Source organism: Phalangium opilio, unplaced genomic scaffold, assembly GCF_054372755.1.
Source record: "Phalangium opilio isolate 3A_F unplaced genomic scaffold, DU_Popi_V2 ptg000094l_1, whole genome shotgun sequence".
Taxonomy (NCBI): Eukaryota; Metazoa; Arthropoda; class Arachnida; order Opiliones; family Phalangiidae; genus Phalangium; species Phalangium opilio.
In genome coordinates, this window is record NW_028324199.1 from 3,244,814 (window position 1) to 3,270,960 (window position 26,147).

The 26,147-nt window shown below is 46.1% G+C and overlaps 30 non-coding genes across 30 annotated transcripts; all 30 read left to right on the forward strand.

Moving 5' to 3' along the window:
- Positions 1 to 79: 79 nt before the first annotated feature.
- TRNAP-AGG (transfer RNA proline (anticodon AGG)) lies at positions 80 to 151 on the forward strand. The gene has a single exon. It is a non-coding gene; the product is annotated as a tRNA-Pro (tRNA).
- Positions 152 to 240: 89 nt separating this feature from the next.
- On the forward strand, positions 241 to 312 carry TRNAP-AGG (transfer RNA proline (anticodon AGG)). Its single transcript has one exon. It is a non-coding gene; the product is annotated as a tRNA-Pro (tRNA).
- Positions 313 to 400: 88 nt separating this feature from the next.
- Positions 401 to 472, forward strand: TRNAP-AGG (transfer RNA proline (anticodon AGG)). Its single transcript has one exon. It is a non-coding gene; the product is annotated as a tRNA-Pro (tRNA).
- An 88-nt stretch (positions 473 to 560) lies between these two features.
- TRNAP-AGG (transfer RNA proline (anticodon AGG)) lies at positions 561 to 632 on the forward strand. The gene has a single exon. It is a non-coding gene; the product is annotated as a tRNA-Pro (tRNA).
- Positions 633 to 1,039: 407 nt separating this feature from the next.
- TRNAP-AGG (transfer RNA proline (anticodon AGG)) lies at positions 1,040 to 1,111 on the forward strand. The gene has a single exon. It is a non-coding gene; the product is annotated as a tRNA-Pro (tRNA).
- Positions 1,112 to 1,520: 409 nt separating this feature from the next.
- On the forward strand, positions 1,521 to 1,592 carry TRNAP-AGG (transfer RNA proline (anticodon AGG)). Its single transcript has one exon. It is a non-coding gene; the product is annotated as a tRNA-Pro (tRNA).
- A 246-nt stretch (positions 1,593 to 1,838) lies between these two features.
- On the forward strand, positions 1,839 to 1,910 carry TRNAP-AGG (transfer RNA proline (anticodon AGG)). Its single transcript has one exon. It is a non-coding gene; the product is annotated as a tRNA-Pro (tRNA).
- An 86-nt stretch (positions 1,911 to 1,996) lies between these two features.
- TRNAP-AGG (transfer RNA proline (anticodon AGG)) lies at positions 1,997 to 2,068 on the forward strand. The gene has a single exon. It is a non-coding gene; the product is annotated as a tRNA-Pro (tRNA).
- Positions 2,069 to 2,157: 89 nt separating this feature from the next.
- Positions 2,158 to 2,229, forward strand: TRNAP-AGG (transfer RNA proline (anticodon AGG)). The gene has a single exon. It is a non-coding gene; the product is annotated as a tRNA-Pro (tRNA).
- A 1,529-nt stretch (positions 2,230 to 3,758) lies between these two features.
- TRNAP-AGG (transfer RNA proline (anticodon AGG)) lies at positions 3,759 to 3,830 on the forward strand. Its single transcript has one exon. It is a non-coding gene; the product is annotated as a tRNA-Pro (tRNA).
- Positions 3,831 to 4,076: 246 nt separating this feature from the next.
- Positions 4,077 to 4,148, forward strand: TRNAP-AGG (transfer RNA proline (anticodon AGG)). Its single transcript has one exon. It is a non-coding gene; the product is annotated as a tRNA-Pro (tRNA).
- Positions 4,149 to 4,234: 86 nt separating this feature from the next.
- Positions 4,235 to 4,306, forward strand: TRNAP-AGG (transfer RNA proline (anticodon AGG)). The gene has a single exon. It is a non-coding gene; the product is annotated as a tRNA-Pro (tRNA).
- An 89-nt stretch (positions 4,307 to 4,395) lies between these two features.
- TRNAP-AGG (transfer RNA proline (anticodon AGG)) lies at positions 4,396 to 4,467 on the forward strand. Its single transcript has one exon. It is a non-coding gene; the product is annotated as a tRNA-Pro (tRNA).
- Positions 4,468 to 4,555: 88 nt separating this feature from the next.
- Positions 4,556 to 4,627, forward strand: TRNAP-AGG (transfer RNA proline (anticodon AGG)). Its single transcript has one exon. It is a non-coding gene; the product is annotated as a tRNA-Pro (tRNA).
- Positions 4,628 to 4,715: 88 nt separating this feature from the next.
- TRNAP-AGG (transfer RNA proline (anticodon AGG)) lies at positions 4,716 to 4,787 on the forward strand. The gene has a single exon. It is a non-coding gene; the product is annotated as a tRNA-Pro (tRNA).
- A 409-nt stretch (positions 4,788 to 5,196) lies between these two features.
- TRNAP-AGG (transfer RNA proline (anticodon AGG)) lies at positions 5,197 to 5,268 on the forward strand. The gene has a single exon. It is a non-coding gene; the product is annotated as a tRNA-Pro (tRNA).
- Positions 5,269 to 8,236: 2,968 nt separating this feature from the next.
- TRNAP-AGG (transfer RNA proline (anticodon AGG)) lies at positions 8,237 to 8,308 on the forward strand. The gene has a single exon. It is a non-coding gene; the product is annotated as a tRNA-Pro (tRNA).
- A 407-nt stretch (positions 8,309 to 8,715) lies between these two features.
- On the forward strand, positions 8,716 to 8,787 carry TRNAP-AGG (transfer RNA proline (anticodon AGG)). Its single transcript has one exon. It is a non-coding gene; the product is annotated as a tRNA-Pro (tRNA).
- Positions 8,788 to 10,956: 2,169 nt separating this feature from the next.
- On the forward strand, positions 10,957 to 11,028 carry TRNAP-AGG (transfer RNA proline (anticodon AGG)). The gene has a single exon. It is a non-coding gene; the product is annotated as a tRNA-Pro (tRNA).
- An 89-nt stretch (positions 11,029 to 11,117) lies between these two features.
- On the forward strand, positions 11,118 to 11,189 carry TRNAP-CGG (transfer RNA proline (anticodon CGG)). Its single transcript has one exon. It is a non-coding gene; the product is annotated as a tRNA-Pro (tRNA).
- Positions 11,190 to 14,317: 3,128 nt separating this feature from the next.
- TRNAP-AGG (transfer RNA proline (anticodon AGG)) lies at positions 14,318 to 14,389 on the forward strand. The gene has a single exon. It is a non-coding gene; the product is annotated as a tRNA-Pro (tRNA).
- Positions 14,390 to 17,520: 3,131 nt separating this feature from the next.
- Positions 17,521 to 17,592, forward strand: TRNAP-AGG (transfer RNA proline (anticodon AGG)). The gene has a single exon. It is a non-coding gene; the product is annotated as a tRNA-Pro (tRNA).
- Positions 17,593 to 19,442: 1,850 nt separating this feature from the next.
- Positions 19,443 to 19,514, forward strand: TRNAP-AGG (transfer RNA proline (anticodon AGG)). The gene has a single exon. It is a non-coding gene; the product is annotated as a tRNA-Pro (tRNA).
- Positions 19,515 to 21,523: 2,009 nt separating this feature from the next.
- On the forward strand, positions 21,524 to 21,595 carry TRNAP-AGG (transfer RNA proline (anticodon AGG)). The gene has a single exon. It is a non-coding gene; the product is annotated as a tRNA-Pro (tRNA).
- Positions 21,596 to 22,001: 406 nt separating this feature from the next.
- Positions 22,002 to 22,073, forward strand: TRNAP-AGG (transfer RNA proline (anticodon AGG)). The gene has a single exon. It is a non-coding gene; the product is annotated as a tRNA-Pro (tRNA).
- Positions 22,074 to 22,482: 409 nt separating this feature from the next.
- On the forward strand, positions 22,483 to 22,554 carry TRNAP-AGG (transfer RNA proline (anticodon AGG)). Its single transcript has one exon. It is a non-coding gene; the product is annotated as a tRNA-Pro (tRNA).
- Positions 22,555 to 22,962: 408 nt separating this feature from the next.
- Positions 22,963 to 23,034, forward strand: TRNAP-AGG (transfer RNA proline (anticodon AGG)). Its single transcript has one exon. It is a non-coding gene; the product is annotated as a tRNA-Pro (tRNA).
- A 248-nt stretch (positions 23,035 to 23,282) lies between these two features.
- On the forward strand, positions 23,283 to 23,354 carry TRNAP-AGG (transfer RNA proline (anticodon AGG)). Its single transcript has one exon. It is a non-coding gene; the product is annotated as a tRNA-Pro (tRNA).
- Positions 23,355 to 23,762: 408 nt separating this feature from the next.
- TRNAP-AGG (transfer RNA proline (anticodon AGG)) lies at positions 23,763 to 23,834 on the forward strand. The gene has a single exon. It is a non-coding gene; the product is annotated as a tRNA-Pro (tRNA).
- Positions 23,835 to 24,082: 248 nt separating this feature from the next.
- On the forward strand, positions 24,083 to 24,154 carry TRNAP-AGG (transfer RNA proline (anticodon AGG)). The gene has a single exon. It is a non-coding gene; the product is annotated as a tRNA-Pro (tRNA).
- The last annotated feature ends 1,993 nt before the right edge of the window (positions 24,155 to 26,147 follow it).

Here is a 26,147-nt window from a genome sequence, read left to right on the forward strand (position 1 = left end):
TGCAGAAGTAATTAAGAGACTATTTAAATGCAACTAACAACAAGGTAGGCCTATGAGCGGAGCATGTTTAGTTGCACATGGTCCGTTGGTCTAGGGGTATGATACTCGCTTAGGGTGCGAGTGGTCCCGGGTTCAAATCCCGGACGAACCCGAGTTTTTGCAGAAGTAATTTAGTGACTATTTAAATGCAACTAACAACAAGGTAGGCCTACGAGTTTAGCATGTTTCAGTATCATTCACGGTCTGTTGGTCTAGGGGTATGATACTCGCTTAGGGTGCGAGTGGTCCCTGGTTCAAATCCCGGACGGACCCGAGTTTTTCCAGAAGTTATTAAGAGACTATTTAAATGCAACTAACAACAAGGTAGGCCTATGAGTTGAGCATGTTTAGTAACACACATGGTCCGTTGGTCTAGGGGTATGATACTCGCTTAGGGTGCGAGTGGTTTCGGGTTCAAATCCCGAACGAACCCGAGTTTTGGCAGAAGTAATTTAGTGACTAATTAAATGCAACTAACAACAAGGTAGGCCTACGAGTTGAGTATGTTTAGTTTCACACGTGGTCCGTTGGTCTAGGGGTATGATACTCGCTTAGGGTGCGAGTGGTCCCGGGTTCAAATCCCGGACGGACCCGAGTTTTTGCAAAAGTAAATTAGTGACTATTTTAATGCAACTAACTACAGGGTAGGCCTATGAGTTGAGCATGTTTGGTTACACACATGGGCCGTTGGTCTAGGGGTATGGTACTCGATTTGGGTGCGAGTGGTCCAGGGTTCAAATCCCGGACGGACGCGAGTTTTTTCAGAAGTAATTTAGTGACTATTTAATGCAACTAACAACAAGGTAGGCCTATGAGTTGAGCATGTTTAGTTACACCCATGGTCCGTTGGTCTAGGGCTATGATACTCGCTCAGGTTGCGAGTGGTCCCGGGTTCAAATCCCGGACGAACCCGTGTTTTTGCAGAAGTAATTTAGTGACTATTTAAATGCAACAAACAACAAGGTAGGCCTATGAGTTGAGCATGTTTAGTTACACACATGGTCCGTTGGTCTAGGGGTATGATACTCGCTTAGGGTGCGAGTGGTCCCGGGTTCAAATCCCGGATGTACCCGAGTTTTTACAGAAGTAATTAAGAGACTATTTAAATGCAACTAACAACAAGGTAGGCCTATGAGTTGAGCATGTTTAGTTACACACATGGTCCGTTGGTCTAGGTGTATGATACTCGCTTAGGGTGCGAGTGGTCCCGTGTGAAAATCCCGGACGAACCCGAGTTTTGGCAGAAGTAATTTAGTGACTATTTTAACGCAACTAACTACAGGGTAGACCTATGAGTTGAGCATGTTTCAGTATCATTCATGGTTCGTTGGTCTAGGGGTATGATACACGCTTCGGGTGTGAGTGACCCCGGGTACAAATCCCGTACGGACCCGAGTTTATGCAGAAGCAATTTAGTGACTATTTAAATGCAACTAACTACAGGGTAGGCCTATGAGTTGAGCATATTTAGCTACAGACATGGTCCGTTGGTCTAGGGGTATGATACTCGCTTAGGGTGCGAGTGGTCCCGGGTTCAAATCCCGGACAAACCCGAGTTTTGGCAGAAGTAATTTAGTGACTATTTAAATGCAACTAACAACAAGGTAGGCCTATGAGTTGAGCATGTTTAGTTACACACATGGTCCGTTGGTCTAGGGCTATGATACTCGCTGAGGTTGCGAGTGGTCCCGGGTTCAAATCCCAGACGAACCCGTGTTTTTGCAGAAGTAATTTAGTGACTATTTAAATGCAACTAACAACAAGGTAGGCCTATGAGCGGAGCATGTTTAGTTGCACATGGTCCGTTGGTCTAGGGGTATGATACTCGCTTAGGGTGCGAGTGGTCCCGGGTTCAAATCCCGGATGAACCCGAGTTTTTGCAGAAGTAATTAAGAGACTATTTAAATGCAACTAACAACAAGGTAGGCCTATGAGCGGAGCATGTTTAGTTGCACATGGTCCGTTGGTCTAGGGGTATGATACTCGCTTAGGGTGCGAGTGGTCCCGGGTTCAAATCCCGGACGAACCCGAGTTTTTGCAGAAGTAATTTAGTGACTATTTAAATGCAACTAACAACAAGGTAGGCCTACGAGTTTAGCATGTTTCAGTATCATTCACGGTCCGTTGGTCTAGGGGTATGATACTCGCTTAGGGTGCGAGTGGTCCCGGGTTCAAATCCCGGACGGACCCGAGTTTTTCCAGAAGTTATTAAGAGACTATTTAAATGCAACTAACAACAAGGTAGGCCTATGAGTTGAGCATGTTTAGTTACACACATGGTCCGTTGGTCTAGGGCTATGATACTCGCTGAGGTTGCGAGTGGTCCCGGGTTCAAATCCCAGACGAACCCGTGTTTTTGCAGAAGTAATTTAGTGACTATTTAAATGCAACTAACAACAAGGTAGGCCTATGAGTTGAGCATGTTTAGTTCCACACATGGTCCGTTGGTCTAGGGGTATGATACTCGCTTAGGGTGCGAGTGGTCCCGGGTTCTAATCGCGGACGAACCCGAGTTTTTGCCGAAGTAATTTAGTGACTATTAAATGAAACTAACAACAAGGTAGGCCTAAGAGTTGAGCATGTTTAGTTAGACACATGGTCCGTTGGTCTAGGGGTATGATACTCGCTCAGGTTGCGAGTGGTCCCGGGATCAAATCCCGGATGAACCCGAGTTTTTGCAGAAGTAGTTTAGTGACTATTTAAACGCAACTAACTACAGGGTAGACCTATGAGTTGAGCATGTTTAGTTACACACATGGTCCGTTGGTCTAGGGGTATGATACTCGCTCAGGGTGCGAGTGGTCCCGGGTGCAAATCCCGGACGAACCCGAGTTTTTGCAGAAGTAGTTTAGTGACTATTTAAACGCAACTAACTACAGGGTAGACCTATGAGTTGAGCATGTTTCAGTATCATTCATGGTCCGTTGGTCTAAGGGTATGATACACGCTTCGGGTGTGAGAGGCCCTGGGTTCAAATCCCGGACGGACCCGAGGTTATGCAGAAGCAATTTAGAGACTATTTAAATGCAACTAACTACAGGGTAGGCCTATGAGTTGAGCATATTTAGTTACAGACATGGTCCGTTGGTCTAGGGGTATGATACTCGCTTAGGGTGTGAGTGGTCCCGAGATAAAATCCCGGACGAACCCGAGTTTTTGCCGAAGTAATTTAGTGACTATTTAAAAGCAACTAACGACGGGGTAGGCCTATGAGTTGAGCATGTTTGGTTACACACATGGTCCGTTGGTCTAGGGGTATGGTGCTCGCTTTGGGTGCGAGTGGTCCCGGGTTCAAATCCCGGATGAACCCGAGTTTTTGCAGAAGTAATTAAGAGACTATTTAAATGCAACTAACAACAAGGTAGGCCTATGAGTTGAGCATGTTTAGTTAAACACATGGTCCGTTGGTCTAGGTGTATGATACTCGCTTAGGGTGCGAGTGGTCCCGTGTGAAAATCCCGGACGAACCCGAGTTTTGGCAGAAGTAATTTAGTGACTATTTTAACGCAACTAACTACAGGGTAGACCTATGAGTTGAGCATGTTTCAGTATCATTCATGGTTCGTTGGTCTAGGGGTATGATACACGCTTCGGGTGTGAGTGACCCCGGGTACAAATCCCGTACGGACCCGAGTTTATGCAGAAGCAATTTAGTGACTATTTAAATGCAACTAACTACAGGGTAGGCCTATGAGTTGAGCATATTTAGCTACAGACATGGTCCGTTGGTCTAGGGGTATGATACTCGCTTAGGGTGCGAGTGGTCCCGGGTTCAAATCCCGGACGAACCCGAGTTTTGGCAGAAGTAATTTAGTGACTATTTAAATGCAACTAACAACAAGGTAGGCCTATGAGTTGAGCATGTTTAGTTACACACATGGTCCGTTGGTCTAGGGCTATGATACTCGCTGAGGTTGCGAGTGGTCCCGGGTTCAAATCCCAGACGAACCCGTGTTTTTGCAGAAGTAATTTAGTGACTATTTAAATGCAACTAACAACAAGGTAGGCCTATGAGCGGAGCATGTTTAGTTGCACATGGTCCGTTGGTCTAGGGGTATGATACTCGCTTAGGGTGCGAGTGGTCCCGGGTTCAAATCCCGGATGAACCCGAGTTTTTGCAGAAGTAATTAAGAGACTATTTAAATGCAACTAACAACAAGGTAGGCCTATGAGCGGAGCATGTTTAGTTGCACATGGTCCGTTGGTCTAGGGGTATGATACTCGCTTAGGGTGCGAGTGGTCCCGGGTTCAAATCCCGGACGAACCCGAGTTTTTGCAGAAGTAATTTAGTGACTATTTAAATGCAACTAACAACAAGGTAGGCCTACGAGTTTAGCATGTTTCAGTATCATTCACGGTCCGTTGGTCTAGGGGTATGATACTCGCTTAGGGTGCGAGTGGTCCCGGGTTCAAATCCCGGACGGACCCGAGTTTTTCCAGAAGTTATTAAGAGACTATTTAAATGCAACTAACAACAAGGTAGGCCTATGAGTTGAGCATGTTTAGTAACACACATGGTCCGTTGGTCTAGGGGTATGATACTCGCTTAGGATGCGAGTGGTCTCGGGTTCAAATCCCGAACGAACCCGAGTTTTGGCAGAAGTAATTTAGTGACTAATTAAATGCAACTAACAACAAGGTAGGCCTACGAGTTGAGTATGTTTAGTTTCACACGTGGTCCGTTGGTCTAGGGGTATGATACTCGCTTAGGGTGCGAGTGGTCCCGGGTTCAAATCCCGGACGGACCCGAGTTTTTGCAAAAGTAAATTAGTGACTATTTTAATGCAACTAACTACAGGGTAGGCCTATGAGTTGAGCATGTTTGGTTACACACATGGGCCGTTGGTCTAGGTGTATGATACTCGCTTAGGGTGCGAGTGGTCCCGTGTGAAAATCCCGGACGAACCCGAGTTTTGGCAGAAGTAATTTAGTGACTATTTTAACGCAACTAACTACAGGGTAGACCTATGAGTTGAGCATGTTTCAGTATCATTCATGGTTCGTTGGTCTAGGGGTATGATACACGCTTCGGGTGTGAGTGACCCCGGGTACAAATCTCGTACGGACCCGAGTTTATGCAGAAGCAATTTAGTGACTATTTAAATGCAACTAACTACAGGGTAGGCCTATGAGTTGAGCATATTTAGCTACAGACATGGTCCGTTGGTCTAGGGGTATGATACTCGCTTAGGGTGCGAGTGGTCCCGGGTTCAAATCCCGGACGAACCCGAGTTTTGGCAGAAGTAATTTAGTGACTATTTAAATGCAACTAACAACAAGGTAGGCCTATGAGTTGAGCATGTTTAGTTACACACATGGTCCGTTGGTCTAGGGCTATGATACTCGCTGAGGTTGCGAGTGGTCCCGGGTTCAAATCCCAGACGAACCCGTGTTTTTGCAGAAGTAATTAGTGACTATTTAAATGCAACTAACAACAAGGTAGGCCTATGAGTTGAGCATGTTTAGTTCCACACATGGTCCGTTGGTCTAGGGGTATGATACTCGCTTAGGGTGCGAGTGGTCCCGGGTTCTAATCGCGGACGAACCCGAGTTTTTGCCGAAGTAATTTAGTGACTATTAAATGAAACTAACAACAAGGTAGGCCTAAGAGTTGAGCATGTTTAGTTAGACACATGGTCCGTTGGTCTAGGGGTATGATACTCGCTCAGGTTGCGAGTGGTCCCGGGATCAAATCCCGGATGAACCCGAGTTTTTGCAGAAGTAGTTTAGTGACTATTTAAACGCAACTAACTACAGGGTAGACCTATGAGTTGAGCATGTTTAGTTACACACATGGTCCGTTGGTCTAGGGGTATGATACTCGCTCAGGGTGCGAGTGGTCCCGGGTGCAAATCCCGGACGAACCCGAGTTTTTGCAGAAGTAGTTTAGTGACTATTTAAACGCAACTAACTACAGGGTAGACCTATGAGTTGAGCATGTTTCAGTATCATTCATGGTCCGTTGGTCTAAGGGTATGATACACGCTTCGGGTGTGAGAGGCCCTGGGTTCAAATCCCGGACGGACCCGAGGTTATGCAGAAGCAATTTAGAGACTATTTAAATGCAACTAACTACAGGGTAGGCCTATGAGTTGAGCATATTTAGTTACAGACATGGTCCGTTGGTCTAGGGGTATGATACTCGCTTAGGGTGTGAGTGGTCCCGAGATAAAATCCCGGACGAACCCGAGTTTTTGCCGAAGTAATTTAGTGACTATTTAAAAGCAACTAACGACGGGGTAGGCCTATGAGTTGAGCATGTTTGGTTACACACATGGTCCGTTGGTCTAGGGGTATGGTGCTCGCTTTGGGTGCGAGTGGTCCCGGGTTCAAATCCCGGATGAACCCGAGTTTTTGCAGAAGTAATTAAGAGACTATTTAAATGCAACTAACAACAAGGTAGGCCTACGAGTTTAGAATGTTTCAGTATCATTCATGGTCCGTTGGTCTAGGGGTATGATACTCGCTCAAGTTGCGAGTGGTCCCGGGTTCAAACCCCGGATGAACTCGAGTTTTTGCAGAAGTAATTAAAAGACTATTTAAATGCAACTAACAACAAGGTAGGCCTATGAGTTGAGCATGTTTAGTTACAAACATGGTCCGTTGGTTTAGGGCTATGATACTCGCTGAGGTTGCGAGTGGTCCCGGGTTCAAATCCCGGACGAACCCGTGTTTTTGCAGAAGTAATTTAGTGACTATTTAAATGCAACTAACAACAAGGTAGGCCTATGAGTTGAGCATGTTTAGTTACACACATGGTCCGTTGGTCTAGGGGTATGATACTCGCTTAGGGTGCGAGTGGTCCCGGGTTCTAATCGCGGACGAACCCGAGTTTTTGCAGAAGTAATTTAGTGACTATTAGAGAAACTAACAACAAGGTAGGCCTAAGAGTTGAGCATGTTTAGTTAGACACATGGCCCGTAGGTCTAGGGGTATGATACTCGCTCAGGTTGCGAGTGGTCCCGGGATCAAATCCCGGATGAACCCGAGTTTTTGCAGAAGTAGTTTAGTGACTATTTAAACGCAACTAACTACAGGGTAGACCTATGAGTTGAGCATGTTTAGTAACACACATGGTCCGTTGGTCTAGGGGTATGATACTCGCTCAGGGTGCGAGTGGTCCCGGGTGCAAATCCCGGACGAACCCGAGTTTTTGCAGAAGTAGTTTAGTGACTATTTAAACGCAACTAACTACAGGGTAGACCTATGAGTTGAGCATGTTTCAGTATCATTCATGGTCCGTTGGTCTAAGGGTATGATACACGCTTCGGGTGTGAGAGGCCCTGGGTTCAAATCCCGGACGGACCCGAGGTTATGCAGAAGCAATTTAGAGACTATTTAAATGCAACTAACTACAGGGTAGGCCTATGAGTTGAGCATATTTAGTTACAGACATGGTCCGTTGGTCTAGGGGTATGATACTCGCTTAGGGTGTGAGTGGTCCCGAGATAAAATCCCGGACGAACCCGAGTTTTTGCCGAAGTAATTTAGTGACTATTTAAAAGCAACTAACGACGGGGTAGGCCTATGAGTTGAGCATGTTTGGTTACACACATGGTCCGTTGGTCTAGGGGTATGGTGCTCGCTTTGGGTGCGAGTGGTCCCGGGTTCAAATCCCGGATGAACCCGAGTTTTTGCAGAAGTAATTAAGAGACTATTTAAATGCAACTAACAACAAGGTAGGCCTACGAGTTTAGAATGTTTCAGTATCATTCATGGTCCGTTGGTCTAGGGGTATGATACTCGCTCAAGTTGCGAGTGGTCCCGGGTTCAAACCCCGGATGAACTCGAGTTTTTGCAGAAGTAATTAAAAGACTATTTAAATGCAACTAACAACAAGGTAGGCCTATGAGTTGAGCATGTTTAGTTACAAACATGGTCCGTTGGTTTAGGGCTATGATACTCGCTGAGGTTGCGAGTGGTCCCGGGTTCAAATCCCGGACGAACCCGTGTTTTTGCAGAAGTAATTTAGTGACTATTTAAATGCAACTAACAACAAGGTAGGCCTATGAGTTGAGCATGTTTAGTTACACACATGGTCCGTTGGTCTAGGGGTATGATACTCGCTTAGGGTGCGAGTGGTCCCGGGTTCTAATCGCGGACGAACCCGAGTTTTTGCAGAAGTAATTTAGTGACTATTTAAATGCAACTAACAACAAGGTAGGCCTACGAGTTGAGCATGTTTAGTTACACACGTGGTCCGTTGGTCTAGGGGTATGATACTCGCTTAGGGTGCGAGTGGTCCCGGGTTCAAATCCCGGACGGACCCGAGTTTTTGCAAAAGTAAATTAGTGACTATTTTAATGCAACTAACTACAGGGTAGGCCTATGAGTTGAGCATGTTTGGTTACACACATGGGCCGTTGGTCTAGGGGTATGGTACTCGATTTGGGTGCGAGTGGTCCAGGGTTCAAATCTTGGACGGACGCGAGTTTTTCAGAAGTAATTTAGTGACTGTTTAAATGCAACTAACAACAAGGTAGGCCTATGAGTTGAGCATGTTTAGTTACACACATGGTCCGTTGGTCTAGGGCTATGATACTCGCTCAGGTTGCGAGTGGTCCCGGGTTCAAATCCCGGACGAACCCGTGTTTTTGCAGAAGTAATTTAGTGACTATTTAAATGCAACAAACAACAAGGTAGGCCTATGAGTTGAGCATGTTTAGTTACACACATGGTCCGTTGGTCTAGGGGTATGATACTCGCTTAGGGTGCGAGTGGTCCCGGGTTCAAATCCCGGATGTACCCGAGTTTTTACAGAAGTAATTAAGAGACTATTTAAATGCAACTAACAACAAGGTAGGCCTATGAGTTGAGCATGTTTAGTTACACACATGGTCCGTTGGTCTAGGGGTATGATACTCGCTTAGGGTGCGAGTATTCCCGTGTGAAAATCCCGGACGAACCCGAGTTTTGGCAGAAGTTATTTAGTGACAATTTAAACGCAACTAACTACAGGGTAGACCTATGAGTTGAGCATGTTTCTGTATCATTCATGGTTCGTTGGCCTAGGGGTATGATACACGCTTCGGGAGTGAGTGACCCCGGGTTCAAATCCCGGACGGACCCGAGTTTATGCAGAAGCAATTTAGTGACTATTTAAATGCAACTAACTACAGGGTAGGCCTATGAGTTGAGCATATTTAGCTACAGACATGGTCCGTTGGGCTAGGGGTATGATACTCGCTTAGGGTGCGAATGGTCCCGGGTTCAAATCCCGCACGAATCCGAGTTTCGGAAGAAGTAATTTAGTGACTATTTAAATGCAACTAACAACAAGGTAGGCCTACGAGTTGAGCATGTTTAGTTACACACGTGGTCCGTTGGTCTAGGGGTATGATACTCGATTTGGGTGCGAGTGGTCCAGGGTTCAAATCCCGGACGGACGCGAGTTTTTGCAGAAGTAATTTAGTAACTATTTAAATGCAACTAACAACAAGGTAGGCCTATGAGTTGAGCATGTTAAGTTACACACATGGTCCGTTGGTCTAGGGCTATGATACTCGCTGAGGTTGCGAGTGGTCCCGGGTTCAAATCTCGGACGAACCCGAGTTTTTGCAGAAGTAATTTAGTGACTATTAAATGAAACTAACAACAAGGTACGCCTAAGAGTTGAGCATGTTTAGTTAGACACATGGCCCGTTGGTCTAGGGGTATGATACTCGCTTAGGGTGTGAGTGGTCCCGAGATAAAATGCCGGACGAACCCGAGTTTTTGCCGAAGTAATTTAGTGACTATTTAAAAGCAACTAACTACGGGGTAGACCTATGAGTTGAGCATGTTTCAGTATCATTCATGGTCCGTTGGTCTAGGGGTATGATACACGCTTCGGGTGTGAGTGGTCCCGGGTTCAAATCCCGGATGAACCCGAGTTTTTGCAGAAGTAATTAAGAGACTATTTAAATGCAACTAACAACAAGGTAGGCCTATGAGTTGAGCATGTTTAGTTACACACATGGTCCGTTTGTCTAGGGCTAAGATACTCGCTGAGGTTGCGAGTGGTCCCGGGTTCAAATCCCGGACGAACCCGTGTTTTTGCAGAAGTAATTTAGTGACTATTAAATGAAACTAACAACAAGGTAGGCCTAAGAGTCGAGCATGTTTAGTTAGACACATGGCCCGTTGGTCTAGGGGTATGATACTCGCTCAGGTTGCGAGTGGTCCCGGGATCAAATCCCGGATGAACCCGAGTTTTTGCAGAAGTAGTTTAGTGACTGTTTAAACGCAACTAACTACAGGGTAGACCTATGAGTTGAGCATGTTTAGTTACACACATGGTCCGTTGGTCTAGGGGTATGATACTCGCTCAGGGTGCGAGTGGTCCCGGGTGCAAATCCCGGACGAACCCGAGTTTTTGCAGAAGTAGTTTAGTGACTATTTAAACGCAACTAACTACAGGGTAGACCTATGAGTTGAGCATGTTTCAGTATCATTCATGGTACGTTGGTCTAAGGGTATGATACACGCTTCGGGTGTGAGTGGCCCCGGGTTCAAATCCCGGACGGACCCGAGCTTATGCAGAAGCAATTTAGTGACTATTTAAATGCAACTAACTACAGGGTAGGCCTATGAGTTGAGCATATTTAGTTACAGACATGGTCCGTTGGTCTAGGGGTATGATACTCGCTTAGGGTGTGAGTGGTCCCGAGATAAAATCCCGGACGAACCCGAGCTTTTGCCGAAGTAATTTAGTGACTATTTAAAAGGAACTAACTACGGGGTAGGCCTATGAGTTGAGCATGTTTGGTTACACACATGGTCCGTTGGTCTAGGGGTATGGTACTCGCTTTGGGTGCGAGTGGTCCCGGGTTCAAATCCCGGATAAACCCGAGTTTTTGCAGAAGTAATTAAGAGACTATTTAAATGCAACTAACAACAAGGTAGGCCTATGAGTTGAGCATGTTTGGTTACACACATGGTCCGTTGGTCTAGGGGTATGATACTCGCTTAGGGTGCGAGTGGTCCCGGGTTCAAATCCCGGACGAACCCGAGTTTTGGCAGAAGTAATTTAGTGACTATTTAAACGCAACTAACTACAGGGTAGACCTATGAGTTGAGCATGTTTCAGTATCATTCATGGTCCGTTGGTCTAGGGGTATGATACACGCTTCGGGTGTGAGTGGTCCCGGGTTCAAATCCCGGACGGACCCGAGCTTATGCAGAAGCAATTTAGTGACTATTTAAATGCAACTAACTACAGGGTAGGCCTATGAGTTGAGCATATTTAGTTACAGACATGGTCCGTTGGTCTAGGGGTATGATACTCGCTTAGGGTGTGAGTGGTCCCGAGATAAAATCCCGGACGAACCCGAGCTTTTGCCGAAGTAATTTAGTGACTATTTAAAAGGAACTAACTACGGGGTAGGCCTATGAGTTGAGCATGTTTGGTTACACACATGGTCCGTTGGTCTAGGGGTATGGTACTCGCTTAGGGTGCGAGTGGTCCCGGGTTCTAATCGCGGACGAACCCGAGTTTTTGCAGAAGTAATTTAGTGACTATTAAATGAAACTAACAACAAGGTAGGCCTAAGAGTTGAGCATGTTTAGTTAGACACATGGCCCGTTGGTCTAGGGGTATGATACACGCTTCGGGTGTGAGTGGTCCCGGGTTCAAATCCCGGATGAACCCGAGTTTTTGCAGAAGTAGTTTAGTGACTATTTAAACGCAACTAACTACAGGGTAGACCTATGAGTTGAGCATGTTTAGTTACGCACATGGTCCGTTGGTCTAGGGCTATGATACTCGCTGAGGTTGCGAGTGGTCCCGGGTTCAAATCCCGGACGAACCCGTGTTTTTGCAGAAGTAATTTAGTGACTATTTAAATGCAACTAACAACAAGGTAGGCCTATGAGTTGAGCATGTTTAGTTACACACATGGTCCGTTGGTCTGGGGGTATTATACTCGCTTAGGGTGCGAGTGGTCCCGGGTTCTAATCGCGGACGAACCCGAGTTTTTGCCGAAGTAATTTAGTGACTATTAAATGAAACTAACAACAAGGTAGGCCTAAGAGTTGAGCATGTTTAGTTAGACACATGGTCCGTTGGTCTAGGGGTATGATACTCGCTCAGGTTGCGAGTGGTCCCGGGATCAAATCCCGGATGAACCCGAGTTTTTGCAGAAGTAGTTTAGTGACTATTTAAACGCAACTAACTACAGGCTAGACCTATAAGTTGAGCATGTTTAGTTACACACATGGTCCGTTGGTCTAGGGCTATGCTACTCGCTGAGGTTGCGAGTGGTCCCGGGTTCAAATCCCGGACGAACCCGTGTTTTTGCAGAAGTAATTTAGTGACTATTTAAATGCAACTAACAACAAGGTAGGCCTATGAGTTGAGCATGTTTAGTTACACACATGGTCCGTTGGTCTAGGGGTATGATACTCGCTCAGGTTGCGAGTGGTCCCGGGATCAAATCCCGGATGAACCCGAGTTTTTGCAGAAGTAGTTTAGTGACTATTTAAACGCAACTAACTACAGGGTAGACCTATGAGTTGAGCATGTTTAGTTACACACATGGTCCGTTGGTCTAGGGGTATGATACTCGCTCAGGGTGCGAGTGGTCCCGGGTGCAAATCCCGGACGAACCCGAGTTTTTGCAGAAGTAGTTTAGTGACTATTTAAACGCAACTAACTACAGGCTAGACCTATGAGTTGAGCATGTTTAGTTACACACATGGTCCGTTGGTCTAGGGCTATGCTACTCGCTGAGGTTGCGAGTGGTCCCGGGTTCAAATCCCGGACGAACCCGTGTTTTTGCAGAAGTAATTTAGTGACTATTTAAATGCAACTAACAACAAGGTAGGCCTATGAGTTGAGCATGTTTAGTTACACACATGGTCCGTTGGTCTAGGGGTATGATACTCGCTCAGGGTGCGAGTGGTCCCGGGTGCAAATCCCGGACGAACCCGAGTTTTTGCAGAAGTAGTTTAGTGACTATTTAAACGCAACTAACTACAGGGTAGACCTATGAGTTGAGCATGTTTCAGTATCATTGATGGTCCGTTGGTCTAAGGGTATGATACACGCTTCGGGTGTGAGTGGCCCTGGGTTCAAATCCCGGACGGACCCGAGTTTATGCAGAAGCAATTTAGAGACTATTTAAATGCAACTAACTACAGGGTAGGCCTATGAGTTGAGCATATTTAGTTACAGACATGGTCCGTTGGTCTAGGGGTATGATACTCGCTTAGGGTGTGAGTGGTCCCGAGATAAAATCCCGGACGAACCCGAGTTTTTGCCGAAGTAATTTAGTGACTATTTAAAAGCAAGTAACTACGGGGTAGGCCTATGAGTTGAGCATGTTTGGTTACACACATGGTCCGTTGGTCTAGGGGTATGGTGCTCGCTTTGGGTGCGAGTGGTCCCGGGTTCAAATCCCGGATGAACCCGAGTTTTTGCAGAAGTAATTAAGAGACTATTTAAATGCAACTAACAACAAGGTAGGCCTAAGAGTTTAGAATGTTTCAGTATCATTCATGGTCCGTTGGTCTAGGGGTATGATACTCGCTCAAGTTGCGAGTGGTCCCGGGTTCAAACCCCGGATGAACTCGAGTTTTTGCAGAAGTAATTAAGAGACTATTTAAATGCAACTAACAACAAGGTAGGCCTATGAGTTGAGCATGTTTAGTTACAAACATGGTCCGTTGGTCTAGGGCTATGATACTCGCTGAGGTTGCGAGTGGTCCCGGGTTCAAATCCCGGACGAACCCGTGTTTTTGCCGAAGTAATTTAGTGACTATTAAATGAAACTAACAACAAGGTAGGCCTAAGAGTTGAGCATGTTTAGTTAGACACATGGTCCGTTGGTCTAGGGGTATGATACTCGCTCAGGTTGCGAGTGGTCCCGGGATCAAATCCCGGATGAACCCGAGTTTTTGCAGAAGTAGTTTAGTGACTATTTAAACGCAACTAACTACAGGGTAGACCTATGAGTTGAGCATGTTTAGTTACACACATGGTCCGTTGGTTTAGGGGTATGGTACTCGCTCAGGGTGCGAGTGGTCCCGGGTGCAAATCCCGGACGAACCCGAATTTTTGCAGAAGTAGTTTAGTGACTATTTAAACGCAACTAACTACAGGGTAGACCTATGAGTTGAGCATGTTTCAGTATCATTCATGGTCCGTTGGTCTAAGGGTATGATACACGCTTCGGGTGTGAGAGGCCCTGGGTTCAAATCCCGGACGGACCCGAGTTTATGCAGAAGCAATTTAGAGACTATTTAAATGCAACTAACTACAGGGTAGGCCTACGAGTTGAGCATGTTTAGTTACACACGTGGTCCGTTGGTCTAGGGGTATGATACTCGCTTAGGGTGCGAGTGGTCCCGGGTTCAAATCCCGGACGGACCCGAGTTTTTGCAAAAGTAAATTAGTGACTATTTTAATGCAACTAACTACAGGGTAGGCCTATGAGTTGAGCATGTTTGGTTACACACATGGGCCGTTGGTCTAGGGGTATGGTACTCGATTTGGGTGCGAGTGGTCCAGGGTTCAAATCCCGGACGGACGCGAGTTTTTTCAGAAGTAATTTAGTGACTGTTTAAATGCAACTAACAACAAGGTAGGCCTATGAGTTGAGCATGTTTAGTTACACACATGGTCCGTTGGTCTAGGGCTATGATACTCGCTCAGGTTGCGAGTGGTCCCGGGTTCAAATCCCGGACGAACCCGTGTTTTTGCAGAAGTAATTTAGTGACTATTTAAATGCAACAAACAACAAGGTAGGTCTATGAGTTGAGCATGTTTAGTTACACACATGGTCCGTTGGTTTAGGGGTATGATACTCGCTCAGGGTGCGAGTGGTCCCGGGTGCAAATCCCGGACGAACCCGAGTTTTTGCAGAAGTAGTTTAGTGACTATTTAAACGCAACTAACTACAGGGTAGACCTATGAGTTGAGCATGTTTCAGTATCATTGATGGTCCGTTGGTCTAAGGGTATGATACACGCTTCGGGTGTGAGTGGCCCTGGGTTCAAATCCCGGACGGACCCGAGTTTATGCAGAAGCAATTTAGAGACTATTTAAATGCAACTAACTACAGGGTAGGCCTATGAGTTGAGCATATTTAGTTACAGACATGGTCCGTTGGTCTAGGGGTATGATACTCGCTTAGGGTGTGAGTGGTCCCGAGATAAAATCCCGGACGAACCCGAGTTTTTGCCGAAGTAATTTAGTGACTATTTAAAAGCAAGTAACTACGGGGTAGGCCTATGAGTTGAGCATGTTTGGTTACACACATGGTCCGTTGGTCTAGGGGTATGGTGCTCGCTTTGGGTGCGAGTGGTCCCGGGTTCAAATCCCGGATGAACCCGAGTTTTTGCAGAAGTAATTAAGAGACTATTTAAATGCAACTAACAACAAGGTAGGCCTAAGAGTTTAGAATGTTTCAGTATCATTCATGGTCCGTTGGTCTAGGGGTATGATACTCGCTCAAGTTGCGAGTGGTCCCGGGTTCAAACCCCGGATGAACTCGAGTTTTTGCAGAAGTAATTAAGAGACTATTTAAATGCAACTAACAACAAGGTAGGCCTATGAGTTGAGCATGTTTAGTTACAAACATGGTCCGTTGGTCTAGGGCTATGATACTCGCTGAGGTTGCGAGTGGTCCCGGGTTCAAATCCCGGACGAACCCGTGTTTTTGCCGAAGTAATTTAGTGACTATTAAATGAAACTAACAACAAGGTAGGCCTATGAGTTGAGCATGTTTAGTTACACACATGGTCCGTTGGTCTAGGGGTATGATACTCGCTCAGGTTGCGAGTGGTCCCGGGATCAAATCCCGGATGAACCCGAGTTTTTGCAGAAGTAGTTTAGTGACTATTTAAACGCAACTAACTACAGGGTAGACCTATGAGTTGAGCATGTTTAGTTACACACATGGTCCGTTGGTCTAGGGGTATGATACTCGCTCAGGGTGCGAGTGGTCCCGGGTGCAAATCCCGGACGAACCCGAGTTTTTGCAGAAGTAGTTTAGTGACTATTTAAACGCAACTAACTACAGGCTAGACCTATGAGTTGAGCATGTTTAGTTACACACATGGTCCGTTGGTCTAGGGCTATGCTACTCGCTGAGGTTGCGAGTGGTCCCGGGTTCAAATCCCGGACGAACCCGTGTTTTTGCAGAAGTAATTTAGTGACTATTTAAATGCAACTAACAACAAGGTAGGCCTATGAGTTGAGCATGTTTAGTTACACACATGGTCCGTTGGTCTAGGGGTATGATACTCGCTCAGGGTGCGAGTGGTCCCGGGTGCAAATCCCGGACGAACCCGAGTTTTTGCAGAAGTAGTTTAGTGACTATTTAAACGCAACTAACTACAGGGTAGACCTATGAGTTGAGCATGTTTCAGCATCATTGATGGTCCGTTGGTCTAAGGGTATGATACACGCTTCGGGTGTGAGTGGCCCTGGGTTCAAATCCCGGACGGACCCGAGTTTTTGCCGAAGTAATTTAGTGACTATTTAAAAGCAAGTAACTACGGGGTAGGCCTATGAGTTGAGCATGTTTGGTTACACACATGGTCCGTTGGTCTAGGGGTATGGTGCTCGCTTTGGGTGCGAGTGGTCCCGGGTTCAAATCCCGGATGAACCCGAGTTTTTGCAGAAGTAATTAAGAGACTATTTAAATGCAACTAACAACAAGGTAGGCCTAAGAGTTTAGAATGTTTCAGTATCATTCATGGTCCGTTGGTCTAGGGGTATGATACTCGCTCAAGTTGCGAGTGGTCCCGGGTTCAAACCCCGGATGAACTCGAGTTTTTGCAGAAGTAATTAAGAGACTATTTAAATGCAACTAACAACAAGGTAGGCCTATGAGTTGAGCATGTTTAGTTACAAACATGGTCCGTTGGTCTAGGGCTATGATACTCGCTGAGGTTGCGAGTGGTCCCGGGTTCAAATCCCGGACGAACCCGTGTTTTTGCCGAAGTAATTTAGTGACTATTAAATGAAACTAACAACAAGGTAGGCCTAAGAGTTGAGCATGTTTAGTTAGACACATGGTCCGTTGGTCTAGGGGTATGATACTCGCTCAGGTTGCGAGTGGTCCCGGGATCAAATCCCGGATGAACCCGAGTTTTTGCAGAAGTAGTTTAGTGACTATTTAAACGCAACTAACTACAGGGTAGACCTATGAGTTGAGCATGTTTAGTTACACACATGGTCCGTTGGTTTAGGGGTATGGTACTCGCTCAGGGTGCGAGTGGTCCCGGGTGCAAATCCCGGACGAACCCGAATTTTTGCAGAAGTAGTTTAGTGACTATTTAAACGCAACTAACTACAGGGTAGACCTATGAGTTGAGCATGTTTCAGTATCATTCATGGTCCGTTGGTCTAAGGGTATGATACACGCTTCGGGTGTGAGAGGCCCTGGGTTCAAATCCCGGACGGACCCGAGTTTATGCAGAAGCAATTTAGAGACTATTTAAATGCAACTAACTACAGGGTAGGCCTACGAGTTGAGCATGTTTAGTTACACACGTGGTCCGTTGGTCTAGGGGTATGATACTCGCTTAGGGTGCGAGTGGTCCCGGGTTCAAATCCCGGACGGACCCGAGTTTTTGCAAAAGTAAATTAGTGACTATTTTAATGCAACTAACTACAGGGTAGGCCTATGAGTTGAGCATGTTTGGTTACACACATGGGCCGTTGGTCTAGGGGTATGGTACTCGATTTGGGTGCGAGTGGTCCAGGGTTCAAATCCCGGACGGACGCGAGTTTTTTCAGAAGTAATTTAGTGACTGTTTAAATGCAACTAACAACAAGGTAGGCCTATGAGTTGAGCATGTTTAGTTACACACATGGTCCGTTGGTCTAGGGCTATGATACTCGCTCAGGTTGCGAGTGGTCCCGGGTTCAAATCCCGGACGAACCCGTGTTTTTGCAGAAGTAATTTAGTGACTATTTAAATGCAACAAACAACAAGGTAGGTCTATGAGTTGAGCATGTTTAGTTACACACATGGTCCGTTGGTCTAGGGGTATGATACTCGCTCAGGGTGCGAGTGGTCCCGGGTGCAAATCCCGGACGAACCCGAGTTTTTGCAGAAGTAGTTTAGTGACTATTTAAACGCAACTAACTACAGGGTAGACCTATGAGTTGAGCATGTTTCAGTATCATTGATGGTCCGTTGGTCTAAGGGTATGATACACGCTTCGGGTGTGAGTGGCCCTGGGTTCAAATCCCGGACGGACCCGAGTTTATGCAGAAGCAATTTAGAGACTATTTAAATGCAACTAACTACAGGGTAGGCCTATGAGTTGAGCATATTTAGTTACAGACATGGTCCGTTGGTCTAGGGGTATGATACTCGCTTAGGGTGTGAGTGGTCCCGAGATAAAATCCCGGACGAACCCGAGTTTTTGCCGAAGTAATTTAGTGACTATTTAAAAGCAAGTAACTACGGGGTAGGCCTATGAGTTGAGCATGTTTGGTTACACACATGGTCCGTTGGTCTAGGGGTATGGTGCTCGCTTTGGGTGCGAGTGGTCCCGGGTTCAAATCCCGGATGAACCCGAGTTTTTGCAGAAGTAATTAAGAGACTATTTAAATGCAACTAACAACAAGGTAGGCCTAAGAGTTTAGAATGTTTCAGTATCATTCATGGTCCGTTGGTCTAGGGGTATGATACTCGCTCAAGTTGCGAGTGGTCCCGGGTTCAAACCCCGGATGAACTCGAGTTTTTGCAGAAGTAATTAAGAGACTATTTAAATGCAACTAACAACAAGGTAGGCCTATGAGTTGAGCATGTTTAGTTACAAACATGGTCCGTTGGTCTAGGGCTATGATACTCGCTGAGGTTGCGAGTGGTCCCGGGTTCAAATCCCGGACGAACCCGTGTTTTTGCCGAAGTAATTTAGTGACTATTAAATGAAACTAACAACAAGGTAGGCCTAAGAGTTGAGCATGTTTAGTTAGACACATGGTCCGTTGGTCTAGGGGTATGATACTCGCTCAGGTTGCGAGTGGTCCCGGGATCAAATCCCGGATGAACCCGAGTTTTTGCAGAAGTAGTTTAGTGACTATTTAAACGCAACTAACTACAGGGTAGACCTATGAGTTGAGCATGTTTAGTTACACACATGGTCCGTTGGTTTAGGGGTATGGTACTCGCTCAGGGTGCGAGTGGTCCCGGGTGCAAATCCCGGACGAACCCGAATTTTTGCAGAAGTAGTTTAGTGACTATTTAAACGCAACTAACTACAGGGTAGACCTATGAGTTGAGCATGTTTCAGTATCATTCATGGTCCGTTGGTCTAAGGGTATGATACACGCTTCGGGTGTGAGAGGCCCTGGGTTCAAATCCCGGACGGACCCGAGTTTATGCAGAAGCAATTTAGAGACTATTTAAATGCAACTAACTACAGGGTAGGCCTACGAGTTGAGCATGTTTAGTTACACACGTGGTCCGTTGGTCTAGGGGTATGATACTCGCTTAGGGTGCGAGTGGTCCCGGGTTCAAATCCCGGACGGACCCGAGTTTTTGCAAAAGTAAATTAGTGACTATTTTAATGCAACTAACTACAGGGTAGGCCTATGAGTTGAGCATGTTTGGTTACACACATGGGCCGTTGGTCTAGGGGTATGGTACTCGATTTGGGTGCGAGTGGTCCAGGGTTCAAATCCCGGACGGACGCGAGTTTTTTCAGAAGTAATTTAGTGACTGTTTAAATGCAACTAACAACAAGGTAGGCCTATGAGTTGAGCATGTTTAGTTACACACATGGTCCGTTGGTCTAGGGCTATGATACTCGCTCAGGTTGCGAGTGGTCCCGGGTTCAAATCCCGGACGAACCCGTGTTTTTGCAGAAGTAATTTAGTGACTATTTAAATGCAACAAACAACAAGGTAGGTCTATGAGTTGAGCATGTTTAGTTACACACATGGTCCGTTGGTCTAGGGGTATGATACTCGCTCAGGGTGCGAGTGGTCCCGGGTGCAAATCCCGGACGAACCCGAGTTTTTGCAGAAGTAGTTTAGTGACTATTTAAACGCAACTAACTACAGGGTAGACCTATGAGTTGAGCATGTTTCAGTATCATTGATGGTCCGTTGGTCTAAGGGTATGATACACGCTTCGGGTGTGAGTGGCCCTGGGTTCAAATCCCGGACGGACCCGAGTTTATGCAGAAGCAATTTAGAGACTATTTAAATGCAACTAACTACAGGGTAGGCCTATGAGTTGAGCATATTTAGTTACAGACATGGTCCGTTGGTCTAGGGGTATGATACTCGCTTAGGGTGTGAGTGGTCCCGAGATAAAATCCCGGACGAACCCGAGTTTTTGCCGAAGTAATTTAGTGACTATTTAAAAGCAAGTAACTACGGGGTAGGCCTATGAGTTGAGCATGTTTGGTTACACACATGGTCCGTTGGTCTAGGGGTATGGTGCTCGCTTTGGGTGCGAGTGGTCCCGGGTTCAAATCCCGGATGAACCCGAGTTTTTGCAGAAGTAATTAAGAGACTATTTAAATGCAACTAACAACAAGGTAGGCCTAAGAGTTTAGAATGTTTCAGTATCATTCATGGTCCGTTGGTCTAGGGGTATGATACTCGCTCAAGTTGCGAGTGGTCCCGGGTTCAAACCCCGGATGAACTCGAGTTTTTGCAGAAGTAATTAAGAGACTATTTAAATGCAACTAACAACAAGGTAGGCCTATGAGTTGAGCATGTTTAGTTACAAACATGGTCCGTTGGTCTAGGGCTATGATACTCGCTGAGGTTGCGAGTGGTCCCGGGTTCAAATCCCGGACGAACCCGTGTTTTTGCCGAAGTAATTTAGTGACTATTAAATGAAACTAACAACAAGGTAGGCCTAAGAGTTGAGCATGTTTAGTTAGACACATGGTCCGTTGGTCTAGGGGTATGATACTCGCTCAGGTTGCGAGTGGTCCCGGGATCAAATCCCGGATGAACCCGAGTTTTTGCAGAAGTAGTTTAGTGACTATTTAAACGCAACTAACTACAGGGTAGACCTATGAGTTGAGCATGTTTAGTTACACACATGGTCCGTTGGTTTAGGGGTATGGTACTCGCTCAGGGTGCGAGTGGTCCCGGGTGCAAATCCCGGACGGACCCGAGTTTTTGCAAAAGTAAATTAGTGACTATTTTAATGCAACTAACTACAGGGTAGGCCTATGAGTTGAGCATGTTTGGTTACACACATGGGCCGTTGGTCTAGGGGTATGGTACTCGATTTGGGTGCGAGTGGTCCAGGGTTCAAATCCCGGACGGACGCGAGTTTTTTCAGAAGTAATTTAGTGACTGTTTAAATGCAACTAACAACAAGGTAGGCCTATGAGTTGAGCATGTTTAGTTACACACATGGTCCGTTGGTCTAGGGCTATGATACTCGCTCAGGTTGCGAGTGGTCCCGGGTTCAAATCCCGGACGAACCCGTGTTTTTGCAGAAGTAATTTAGTGACTATTTAAATGCAACAAACAACAAGGTAGGTCTATGAGTTGAGCATGTTTAGTTACACACATGGTCCGTTGGTCTAGGGGTATGATACTCGCTTAGGGTGCGAGTGGTCCCGGGTTCAAATCCCGGATGTACCCGAGTTTTTACAGAAGTAATTAAGAGACTATTTAAATGCAACTAACAACAAGGTAGGCCTATGAGTTGAGCATGTTTAGTTACACACATGGTCCGTTGGTCTAGGGGTATGATACTCGCTTAGGGTGTGAGTGGTCCCGAGATAAAATCCCGGACGAACCCGAGTTTTTGCCGAAGTAATTTAGTGACTATTTAAAAGCAACTAACTACGGGGTAGGCCTATGAGTTGAGCATGTTTGGTTACACACATGGTCCGTTGGTCTAGGGGTATGGTACTCGCTTTGGGTGCGAGTGGTCCCGGGTTCAAATCCCGGATGAACCCGAGTTTTTGCAGAAGTAGTTAAGAGACTATTTAAATGCAACTAACAACAAGGTAAGGCTATGAGCGGAGCATGTTTAGTTACACATGGTCCGTTGGTCTAGGGGTATGATACTCGCTTAGGGTGCGAGTGGTCCCGGGTTCAAATCCCGGACGAACCCGAGTTTTTGCAGAAGTAATTTAGTGACTATTTAAATGCAACTAACAACAAGGTAGGCCTACGAGTTTAGCATGTTTCAGTACCATTCATGGTCCGTTGGTCTAGGGGTATGATACTCGCTCAAGTTGCGAGTGGTCCCGGGTTCAAATCCCGGATGTACCCGCGTTTTTCCAGAAGTTATTAAGAGACTATTTAAATGCAACTAACAACAAGGTAGGACTATGAGTTGAGCATGTTTAGTTACACACATGGTCCGTTGGTCTAGGGGTATGATACTCGCTTAGGGTGCGAGTGGTCTCGGATTCAAATCCCGAACGAACCCGAGTTTTGGAAGAAGTAATTTAGTGACTAATTAAATGCAACTAACAACAAGGTAGGCCTACGAGTTGAGCATGTTTAGTTACACACGTGGTCCGTTGGTCTAGGGGTATGATACTCGCTTAGGGTGCGAGTGGTCCCGGGTTCAAATCCCGGACGGACCCGAGTTTTTGCAAAAGTAAATTAGTGACTATTTTAATGCAACTAACTACAGGGTAGGCCTATGAGTTGAGCATGTTTGGTTACACACATGGGCCGTTGGTCTAGGGGTATGGTACTCGATTTGGGTGCGAGTGGTCCAGGGTTCAAATCCCGGACGGACGCGAGTTTTTTCAGAAGTAATTTAGTGACTGTTTAAATGCAACTAACAACAAGGTAGGCCTATGAGTTGAGCATGTTTAGTTACACACATGGTCCGTTGGTCTAGGGCTATGATACTCGCTCAGGTTGCGAGTGGTCCCGGGTTCAAATCCCGGACGAACCCGTGTTTTTGCAGAAGTAATTTAGTGACTATTTAAATGCAACAAACAACAAGGTAGGTCTATGAGTTGAGCATGTTTAGTTACACACATGGTCCGTTGGTCTAGGGGTATGATACTCGCTTAGGGTGCGAGTGGTCCCGGGTTCAAATCCCGGATGTACCCGAGTTTTTACAGAAGTAATTAAGAGACTATTTAAATGCAACTAACAACAAGGTAGGCCTATGAGTTGAGCATGTTTAGTTACACACATGGTCCGTTGGTCTAGGGGTATGATACTCGCTTAGGGTGCGAGTGGTCTCGGATTCAAATCCCGAACGAACCCGAGTTTTGGAAGAAGTAATTTAGTGACTAATTAAATGCAACTAACAACAAGGTAGGCTTACGAGTTGAGCATGTTTAGTTACACACGTGGTCCGTTGGTCTAGGGGTATGATACTCGCTTAGGGTGCGAGTGGTCCCGGGTTCAAATCCCGGACGGACCCGAGTTTTTGCAAAAGTAAATTAGTGACTATTTTAATGCAACTAACTACAGGGTAGGCCTATGAGTTGAGCATGTTTGGTTACACACATGGGCCGTTGGTCTAGGGGTATGGTACTCGATTTGGGTGCGAGTGGTCCAGGGTTCAAATCCCGGACGGACGCGAGTTTTTTCAGAAGTAATTTAGTGACTGTTTAAATGCAACTAACAACAAGGTAGGCCTATGAGTTGAGCATGTTTAGTTACACACATGGTCCGTTGGTCTAGGGCTATGATACTCGCTCAGGTTGCGAGTGGTCCCGGGTTCAAATCCCGGACGAACCCGTGTTTTTGCAGAAGTAATTTAGTGACTATTTAAATGCAACAAACAACAAGGTAGGTCTATGAGTTGAGCATGTTTAGTTACACACATGGTCCGTTGGTCTAGGGGTATGATACTCGCTTAGGGTGCGAGTGGTCCCGGGTTCAAATCCCGGATGTACCCGAGTTTTTACAGAAGTAATTAAGAGACTATTTAAATGCAACTAACAACAAGGTAGGCCTATGAGTTGAGCATGTTTAGTTACACACATGGTCCGTTGGTCTAGGGGTATGATACTCGCTTAGGGTGCGAGTGGTCTCGGATTCAAATCCCGAACGAACCCGAGTTTTGGAAGAAGTAATTTAGTGACTAATTAAATGCAACTAACAACAAGGTAGGCCTACGAGTTGAGCATGTTTAGTTACACACGTGGTCCGTTGGTCTAGGGGTATGATACTCGCTTAGGGTGCGAGTGGTCCCGGGTTCAAATCCCGGACGGACCCGAGTTTTTGCAAAAGTAAATTAGTGACTATTTTAATGCAACTAACTACAGGGTAGGCCTATGAGTTGAGCATGTTTGGTTACACACATGGGCCGTTGGTCTAGGGGTATGGTACTCGATTTGGGTGCGAGTGGTCCAGGGTTCAAATCCCGGACGGACGCGAGTTTTTTCAGAAGTAATTTAGTGACTGTTTAAATGCAACTAACAACAAGGTAGGCCTATGAGTTGAGCATGTTTAGTTAGACACATGGTCCGTTGGTCTAGGGCTATGATACTCGCTTAGGGTGCGAGTGGTCCCGGGTTCAAATCCCGGATGTACCCGAGTTTTTACAGAAGTAATTAAGAGACTATTTAAATGCAACTAACAACAAGGTAGGCCTATGAGTTGAGCATGTTTAGTTACACACATGGTCCGTTGGTCTAGGGGTATGATACTCGCTTAGGGTGCGAGTGGTCCCGTGTGAAAATCCCGGACGAACCCGAGTTTTGGCAGAAGTAATTTAGTGACTATTTAAACGCAACTAACTACAGGGTAGACCTATGAGTTGAGCATGTTTCTGTATCATTCATGGTTCGTTGGCCTAGGGGTATGATACACGCTTCGGGTGTGAGTGACCCCGGGTTCAAATCCCGGACGGACCCGAGTTTATGCAGAAGCAATTTAGTGACTATTTAAATGCAACTAACTACAGGGTAGGCCTATGAGTTGAGCATATTTAGCTACAGACATGGTCCGTTGGGCTAGGGGTATGATACTCGCTTAGGGTGCGAGTGGTCCCGGGGTCAAATCCCGGACGAACCCGAGTTTTTGGCAGAAGTAATTTAGTGACTATTTAAATGCAACTAACAACAAGGTAGACCTACGAGTTGAGCATGTTTAGTTACACACGTGGTCCGTTGGTCTAGGGGTATGATACTCGATTAGGGTGCGAGTGGTCCAGGGTTCAAATCCCGGACGGACGCGAGTTTTTGCAGAAGTAATTTAGTAACTATTTAAATGCAACTAACAACAAGGTAGGCCTATGAGTTGAGCATGTTTAGTTACACACATGGTCCGTTGGTCTAGGGCTATGATACTCGCTGAGGTTGCGAGTGGTCCCGGGTTCAAATCCCGGACGAACCCGAGTTTTTGCAGAAGTAATTTAGTGACTATTAAATGAAACTAACAACAAGGTAGGCCTAAGAGTTGAGCATGTTTAGTTAGACACATGGCCCGTTGGTCTAGGGGTATGATACTCGCTTAGGGTTTGAGTGGTCCCGAGATAAAATCCCGGACGAACCCGAGTTTTTACCGAAGTAATTTAGTGACTATTTAAAAGCAACTAACTACGGGGTAGGCCTATGAGTTGAGCATGTTTGGTTACACACATGGTCCGTTGGTCTAGGGGTATGGTACTCGCTTTGGGTGCGAGTGGTCCCGGGTTCAAATCCCGGATGAGCCAGAGTTTTTGCAGAAGTAATTAAGAGACTATTTAAATGCAACTAACAACAAGGTAGGCCTATGAGTTGAGCATGTTTAGTTACACACATGGTCCGTTGGTCTAGGGGTATGATACTCGCTTAGGGTGCGAGTGGTCACGGGTTCTAATCGCGGACGAACCCGAGTTTTTGCAGAAGTAATTTAGTGACTATTAAATGAAACTAACAACAAGGTAGGCCTAAGAGTTGAGCATGTTTAGTTAGACACATGGCCCGTTGGTCTAGGGCTATGATACTCGCTCAGGTTGCGAGTGGTCCCGGGATCAAATCCCGGATGAACCCGAGTTTTTGCAGAAGTAGTTTAGTGACTATTTAAACGCAACTAACTACAGGGTAGACCTATGAGTTGAGCATGTTTAGTTACACACATGGTCCGTTGGTCTAGGGGTATGATACTCGCTCAGGGTGCGAGTGGTCCCGGGTGCAAATCCCGGACGAACCCGAGTTTTTGCAGAAGTAGTTTAGTGACTATTTAAACGCAACTAACTACAGGGTAGACCTATGAGTTGAGCATG